Here is an 8,199-nt window from a genome sequence, read left to right as displayed (position 1 = left end):
ATAATATAACTTTATGTTCTATTTAGTTCCAATAAAAGAAAAGACATATGAAAATTATGCCTTCATCTTTTAAAAATTGCTACTGAGGACTTTAGCCTTATAGCCATTGCACAATTTTCCAGATATTAATACCTGCCTGAAAACTTAGTCTTGATGAAATTACTTAACTTTTAAAAAATAAATTATTATTTGGAAGAACACTTGTGTAATCTCACATGCCCTCTCTTGCTCTGTTGTCACTATTTTGACCAATGAACAGTCATAGATTACATACTGTACTATATACAAAGATAATGTGATTTTGACAAACTTATAGTTAATAGGGAGTTTTCAAAATGAATATTCAAATCATTAAAAATATAAATTAAAAACAGCTATTCTAAATAATTAAACTACAAATGTTTTTACACTTTATAAATCTAATAATGAAATTATTATTTCAATAAGGCCTTTAATTAATAATTGCCAATTCCCTTACTTCTGATAGAGACAGGAGACAACCACATACCTCCCAGGTCATTGTGCGCAAGGGGCTTGCCTAAACATGCCCACAGTGAAAAATTCCGTCCCTTTACACATATGCAGTAAGGGAAATAAATCAATGTGGAGTGGCTCAGATTAAGGGCCTGCCTGCACACTGGGAGAACGGGGTGGAGCCACCAGGAATTTGCGCATTATGCAGTGGGGTGAAGCCTGGCTTCTTCAGCCCTTGTCGCGTGGCCTCGTATTCAATCCATGAAGTTGGAGCCTGTTGGCAGGGCCCCCTCTCTTTTTGCTGAGGGCTTTCTCTTAATACACTGTGCTCTGTTCATCTTTCAATGTGTTTGTGTGCCTAATTTTTCCAGGTCGTGAGGCAAGATCCCAGGTTTTAGCCATACTAAGGAGCAAAAAATCCTGCATCACTTCTTAGTTCTATTCGACCCCAATAGAAACAAAACTTTTTCAAAAAAACTATTTTATTAATTTAATGAGCTAGACACATATAGTCAAATTTATTATACACATTTTAAGCTTTTAATAAGGTTAATAAACGCATATTTAATCTTTTAGCATACTTCCTCAAGTCTACATTCAACTAATCAATAATACGTTTTTAAATTTAAAGTGGAGATAGCAAGTCTAATATGTTAAATTCCTTTAAACAGTTAATCGTATTAAACAGCATAACATATGCTCACAAATGTTTTCCAAAATTAACATGGAAAGGCTTTTTAAAGTTTGGTTTACTTCTCCTTTACATACGTGTGTCTAATTCTAATCTTTTGTGGTAGTATGAAAAGATTCATCAAGGAAATAATTAGACTGAGGTTGCTCACCTGCCAGTGATGTCTGCTGAATACTTGATGTTTGATTCAGTTTGCAACATTTACCGACAATGGAACTCCTTTTCATAATCTATAACAGGAACCCTATGACCTTTAAATTGCTGCAGACCTTTAAATTGTTACCTGGTTTTTCTTCTCTTATTTCCTCATTCTTCCTTTTACTAAAGAATCCGGCAGCCACATAGAGATAGTAACTAAGGTCTTTACCCTTTCCTTGAATATTGCAATTTTTGACACCCATAATGCATTTGAGCATTTTCATGTCTGGCTTTAAAAACATTTTTCTTTCTATTCCACTGGATCCTTTGTATACATATGGCATTCTTTCATAATCTCTTAAATTTATTACCTGATTTGTGTGGGCAGAATTCTGTATTCAGTATTCTTTTTACATTTTCCCTGTCTGGTAGGCCACACATTTTACATACAGTACATGTCATCAGGTTGAATTCTGTACACCTCTCATGTACTTGTTTCCGTGGTCATAACCCAAAGTCCTGCTGATAAGGGTAGTGCAGAAAGATGAATGAGCTCCTTAATGATGCCCAGGGCAATCATGAGTAGTGGACCTCCTTTTTGTACATGCTCATAGGGTTTCCCTCCTTCAACTTTGCTTTCTAGGAAATTCTAAGCAGTACCTTGCTCATCACAGTGTGGGATGTTTAATACTGAGAGTCAGTTTGATTGGATTGAAGAATGCAAAGTATTGATCCCGGGTGTGCCTGTGAGGGTGCTTCCAAAGGAAATTAACACTTGAGCCAGTGGGCTGGGAAAACCAGACCCACCCTTAATCTGGATGGGCACCATCTAATCAGCTGCCAGTGTGGCAAGAATATAAAGCAGGCAGAAAAATATGAAGAGATGGGACTGGTCTAGCCATCCAGCTTACATCTTTCTCCCATGTCGGATGCTTCTTGCCCTCAAACATCGGACTCCAAGTTCTTCTGTTTGGGAACTCAGACAGTCTCTCCTTGCTCTTCAGTTTGTAGACAATGTATTCTGGGACCTTGTGACAATGTAAGTTAACAATTATATATATATATATATATATATATATATATATATATATATATAAAATACATATATAATATCATATATATTTTCTCTCTCTCTCTTTCTCTCTCTCTATATATCCTATTAATTCTGCACCTCGAGACAACCCTAATACAGGTTTTGATACCAGGAGTGGTTGTAGAGGAACAGAATATTAAGGATGGAGTTCTTTCATTGGTTTTGGGGTTTCTGGAGTTGGCTGCTTAATATGATTAGACCCCAAAATGCTAAGGACTCTACTTCTAATAGTATGGAGAATTCTGATAGTCCTTGGTATTAACTGTTTAGAGAGTTATGCAAAATAAATGCATTTGACATTCCTAATTCACTGCCTGTGAGAGGCAAGAAGTTTAGTGACTCTATATATAGTGCCTTTGACCATATGTAGAGAACCAAGGAACATAATGAAGCTGATTGGTTGCTCCTAAGTTCAGTGGACAAAGTGATGAAAGAAAATGATAAACATGGTGATTCTATCTCCCAGCTTCAGAAGCTGATACTGAGCCTCAAATCTGCTAAGATTGCCCTAAGTGAGAGTCTTATCTCCTGTAGAGAAAAAGCCAACATTGTGAAGAAGCAGACACAAGCTCTTATCATGTGAGTGGCTGACCTGCAATGATAGGTGCATGCACAGCCTTGCTATCTGTCTACTGTTAAAGTGATGGCATTGATTGGAAAATAATGAGACTCTGCAACTTGGAATGGGGATGTGTGGAAGGACCGTGATGAAAATGGAGACACTGAGTTTGTAAACTCTGATGGACCTTTTTGCCGGAAGAAACAGCTTCCCGTTGCCAATGATCAGTGATGGCTACATCTCCTCCCAACCCATGCTGCCGTCAGCTTTTCCACCTTTGTCTGAGGTGATAAACCCTGCACTGCTTGAGGCAACAGTGATGGCTTCCCCTAAGGCAGGTGCCTGGCAAGATCATGTTGATTCTCCTCAGGAGCCACCCACAACACCCCTGTTTGCTTCTAGACTTGTAACCAGACTAAAGTCCCAGTGGGCCCCTAAAGGTGAGGTTGAGAGTGTGACCTAAGAGGAGGAAAGGAATTGCTTCAGCTTTCTAAGTTATATAAACAGAAATCTGGAGAAAAGGCATGGGAATGGGTATTAAGAGTGTGGGATGATGGTGGAAGGAACATAGAGTTGGATCAGGCTGAATTTATTGATTTTTGCCAGCTAAGTGGGGATTCTGCATTTAATGTTGCACTTTGGGGAGTTAAAAAAGGTTCTAATAGTTTATTTGTTTTGTTAGCTGAAATATGGATTAAAAGATGATCCACTGCAAGTGGGCTGGAAATGCCTAATTTCCCTTGGTTTAATGTAGAGGAAGGGATCCACATGCTTAAGGAGATTGGGATGGTGGAGTGGATTAGTCACTTTAGATCTATTCATCCCATCTGAAAAGATCCAGAAGATATACCCTTGCCCAATGCCTTGTGAAATATATTTGTGAGGGCAGTACCTGCATCTTTGAAGAGCCCTGTAATTGCTCTTCTCTGTATGTCAGATCTAACGGTGGGAATTGCAGTCACTCAATTACAAAATTTAAATATGATGGAAATAATTGGATCCCGCGGTGGCAGGGGCCAAGTCGCAGCACTCGACCATCACAGGCAAGGTGGGCATAGCTACCGTACTGGACACCAGAATCAAAGCAGCAATCAGAATAGTCTGACTCGTGTGGAGCTCTGGCATTGACTAATTAGTCACGGTGCTCCTAGAAGTGAAATTGATAGGAAGCCTACTGCATTCCTACTAAATTTATATAAGCAGAAAACTTCTAGATCAAATAGACAAAAGACTCACTTGAATTATAAAAGCAGAGAATCACAGCCCCTCAGTCAATTTCCAGATTTAAGCCAGTTTATAGACCCAGAACCCCTTGAATGAATGGGAGGCTGGGTGAGGAAGCACCCCACTACACTACTGACAATTTATGCTGTTAACTTTTCTCCCATCCTTCCCCAAGGATACCTCTGACCTTTTACCAGGGTAACTGTGCACTGGGGAAAGGGAAATAATCAGACATTTCGGGGACTACTGGACACTGACTCTGAGCTGATATTGATTCCAGGGGACCTAAAACATCATTATGGTCCTCCAGTTAAAGTAGGGCCTTATGGAGGTCAGGTAATTCATGGAGTTTTAACTCAGGTGCAACTTACAGTGGGTCCAGTGGGTCCCTGGACTCATCCTGTGGTCATTTCTCCAGTGCCAGAATGCATAATTGGCATAGACATACTTAGCAGCTGGCAGAACCCCCACATGGGCTTCCTGACTGATAGGATGAGGATCATTATGGTGGGAAAGGCCAAAAGGAAGCCATTAGAGCTGCCTCTACCTAGAAAACTAGTAAGCCAAAAACAATATTGCAACCCTGTAGGGATTGTGGAGATAAGTACCACCATCAAGGACTTGAAAGACGCAGGAGTGGTGATTCCCACACCACATCTGTGTTTAACTCTCCCATTTGGCCTGTGTAGAAGACAGATGGATCTTGGAAAATGGCAGTGGAGGATCATATGCTTAACCAAGTGGTGACTCCAATTGCAGCTGCTGTACCAGATGCGGTTTCATTGCTTGAGCAAATTAACACATCTCCTGGTACCTGGTATGCAGCCATTGACTTGACAAATGCCTTTTACTCCATTCCTGTCCTTAGGGCCCACCGGAAGTAATTTGCTGTTAGCTGGCAAGGCCAGAAATATACATTTACTTTCCTACCTCAGGGGTATATCAACTCTCCGGGTTTGTGTCATAATCTTATTTGAAGACATGTTGATCGCTTTTTGCTTCTGTAAGATATCACACTGGTCCATTACATTGATGACATTATGTTGAATGAATCCAGTGAGCAAGAACTAGCAAGAACACTGTACTTATTTGTGATACATTAGTATGCCAGAGGATGGGAAGGAACCTGACTAAAACTCAGGGAACTTCTACCTCAGTAAAACTTATAGGAGTCCAGTGGTGTGGGGTCTATTGAGATATCTCTTCTAAGGTGAAGGATAAGTTGCTGAATTTAGTTCCTCCTACAACCAAGAAAGAGGCACAATGCCTAGTGTGTCTATTTGGATTTTGGAGGCAAAACATCCCTCATTTAGGTGTGCTACTCCAGCCCATGTATTGAGTGACTCAAAAGGCTGCCAATTTTGAGTGGTGTCCAGAACAGGAGAATACTTTGCAATAGGTCTAGGCTGCTGTGCAAGCTGCTTATTTCAAGGTCTCTTCAAATAAGATTATAATACATTAAGACCTACCTGGGCCATATGACCCAGAAGATCCAGTGGTGCTTGAGGTGTCAGTGGCAGATAAGGATGCTGTTTGGAGCCTTTGGCAAGTCCCCATAGGTGAATCACAGTCGAGGCCTCCAGGAGTTTGGAGCAAGGCCCTGCCATCTTGTGCAGATAACTACTCTCCTTTTGAGAGACAGCTCTTGGCCTGCTACTGGACTTTGGTGAAAACTAAATATTTGACTATGGGTCATCAAGTCATCATGTGACCTGAATTGCCCATCATGAACTGGGGGCTTTCTGACCCATCTAGCCATAAAGTGAGTCACGCACAGCAGCATTCCATCATCAAATGGAAGTGGTGTATATGTGATCAGGCTCGAGCACATCCTGAAGGCACAAAGAAGTTACATGAGAAAGTGGCTCAAATGCCTATAGGCTCCACTCCTGACACCCTGCCTTCTCTCCCCCAGCCTGCATTGATGGCCTCATGGAGAGTTCCCTATGATCAGTTGACAGAGAAAGAGAAGACTAGGGCCTGGTTCACAGATGGTTCTGCACGATATGCAGGCACCACCTGAAAGTGGACAGGTGCGGCACTACAGCCCTTTTCTAGGACATCCCTAAAGGACAGAAGTGAAGGAAAATCTTCCAAGTTGGCAGAACTTTGAGCAGTGCACCTGGTTGTATACTTTGCATGGAAGGAGAAAGGGCCAGACTTGTGATTATATACTGATTTATGGGCTGTAACCAATAGTTTGGCTGGATGGTCAGGGACTTGGAAGGAGCATGATTGGAAAATTGGCAACAAAGAAATGTGGGGAAGAGTTATGTGGATGGACCTCTCTGAGTGGTCAAAAACTGTGAAGATATTTGTATCCCATGTGAGTGCTCACCAATGGGTGACCTCAGCAGAGGAGGATTTTTAATAATCAAGTGGATAGAATGACTCCTTCTGTGGATATCATTCAGCCTTTTTCTCCAGCCACCCCTGTCATCGTTGGTCAATGGGCCCATGAGCAAAGGGCCATGGTGGCAGGGATGGAGGTTATGCATGGGCTTAGCAACATGGACTTCCACTCACCAAAGCTGACCTGGCTACAGCCACTGCTGAGTGCCCAATTTGCCAGCAGCAGAGATCAACACTGAGCCCTCCATATGGCACCATTCCTCAGGGTGAACAGCCAGCTACCTGGAAGCAGGTTCATTATATTGGAACTTTATCATCATAGAAAAGGCAGAGGTTTGTCCTCACTGGAATAGACACCCCGGATACAGGTTTGCCTATCCCGCACACAATGCTTCTGCCAAGACTACCATCTGTGGACTCACGAAATGCCTTATCCACTGTCATGGTATCCCACACAGCATTGCATTTGACCAAGGTACTCACTTTATGGCTAAAGAAGTGTGGCAGTGGGCTCATGCTCATGGAATTCACTGGCCTTACCATGTTCCCCATTATCCTGAAGCAGCTGGATTGATAGAACAGTGGCATTGCCTTTTGAAGTCACAATTACAACACCAACTAGGTGACAATACTTTGCAGGGCTGGGGGAAAGTTCTCCAGAAGGCCATGTATACTCTGAATCAGCGTCCAATATATGGTACTGTTTCTCTTGTAGCCAGGATTCATGGGTCCAAGAATCAAGAGGTGGAAGTGGAAGTGGCACCACTCACCATCACTACTAGTGATCCACTAGCAAAAGTTTTGCTTCCTGTTCCTGTGACATTACATTCTGCTGCCTAGAGGTCTTAGTTACAGAGGGAGGAATGTTGCTAGCAGAAGACACAACAATGATTCCATTAAACTGGAAATTAAGATTGCCACCTGGACACTTTGGACTCCTCCTACCTTTAAGTTAACAGGCTAAGAAGGGAGTTGCAGTGTTGACTGGGGTGATGGATCTGGACTATCACGTTGAAATCAGTCTACTACTCCAGAATGGAAGTAAGGAAGAGTATGCATGGAATACAGGAGATCCATTAGGGCATCTCTTAGTATTACCATGCCCTGTGATTAAGGTCAATGGGAAACTACAACAGCCCAATCCAGGCAGGACTATAAATGGCCCAGACCCTTCCAGATTGAAGGGCTGGGTTACTCCACCAGGTAAAAAAACACAACCTGCTGAGATGCTTGCTGAAAGTGAAAGGAATACAGAATGGGTAGAAGAAGAAGGTAGTCATCAATACCAGCTGTGACCACATGACCAGCTGCAGAAATGAGGGCTATAATTGTCATGAGTATTTCCTCACTCTTTTAAAAACATGTTTGTGCATGTATACACTTGTACTAAGAAAATATCTTCATTTTATTTATTTTTTCCTTTATCATGTGACATAAGATTTGTTGACCACATCAGTATTTAAGTATTGTTAACTTTATATAATAGTATTTGGGTTGGGGATTGGTACATTTCTGGTTGTAAGAAGGATGGTTGTATTATATTAGGTGTAATTATAAACCTTATTATTGTCTTTATTTGAAGATTATGTATGATCTCAGATGTGTATGGGTTCACGTTGACAAGGGGTGGACTTGTGATGGTTAATACTGAGTGTCAACTTGATGGAA

The 8,199-nt window shown here is 41.5% G+C and overlaps 1 pseudogene; it reads left to right on the top strand.

Annotated features, from left to right (window-relative positions):
* Positions 1-4,275: 4,275 nt before the first annotated feature.
* On the top strand, positions 4,276-7,859 carry LOC139362244 (uncharacterized; annotated as a pseudogene).
* Positions 7,860-8,199: the final 340 nt, after the last annotated feature.

Source organism: Macaca nemestrina, chromosome 3 (assembly GCF_043159975.1).
Source record: "Macaca nemestrina isolate mMacNem1 chromosome 3, mMacNem.hap1, whole genome shotgun sequence".
Classification (NCBI taxonomy): domain Eukaryota; kingdom Metazoa; phylum Chordata; class Mammalia; order Primates; family Cercopithecidae; genus Macaca; species Macaca nemestrina.
This window is presented reverse-complemented; position numbering and strand designations above follow the sequence as displayed.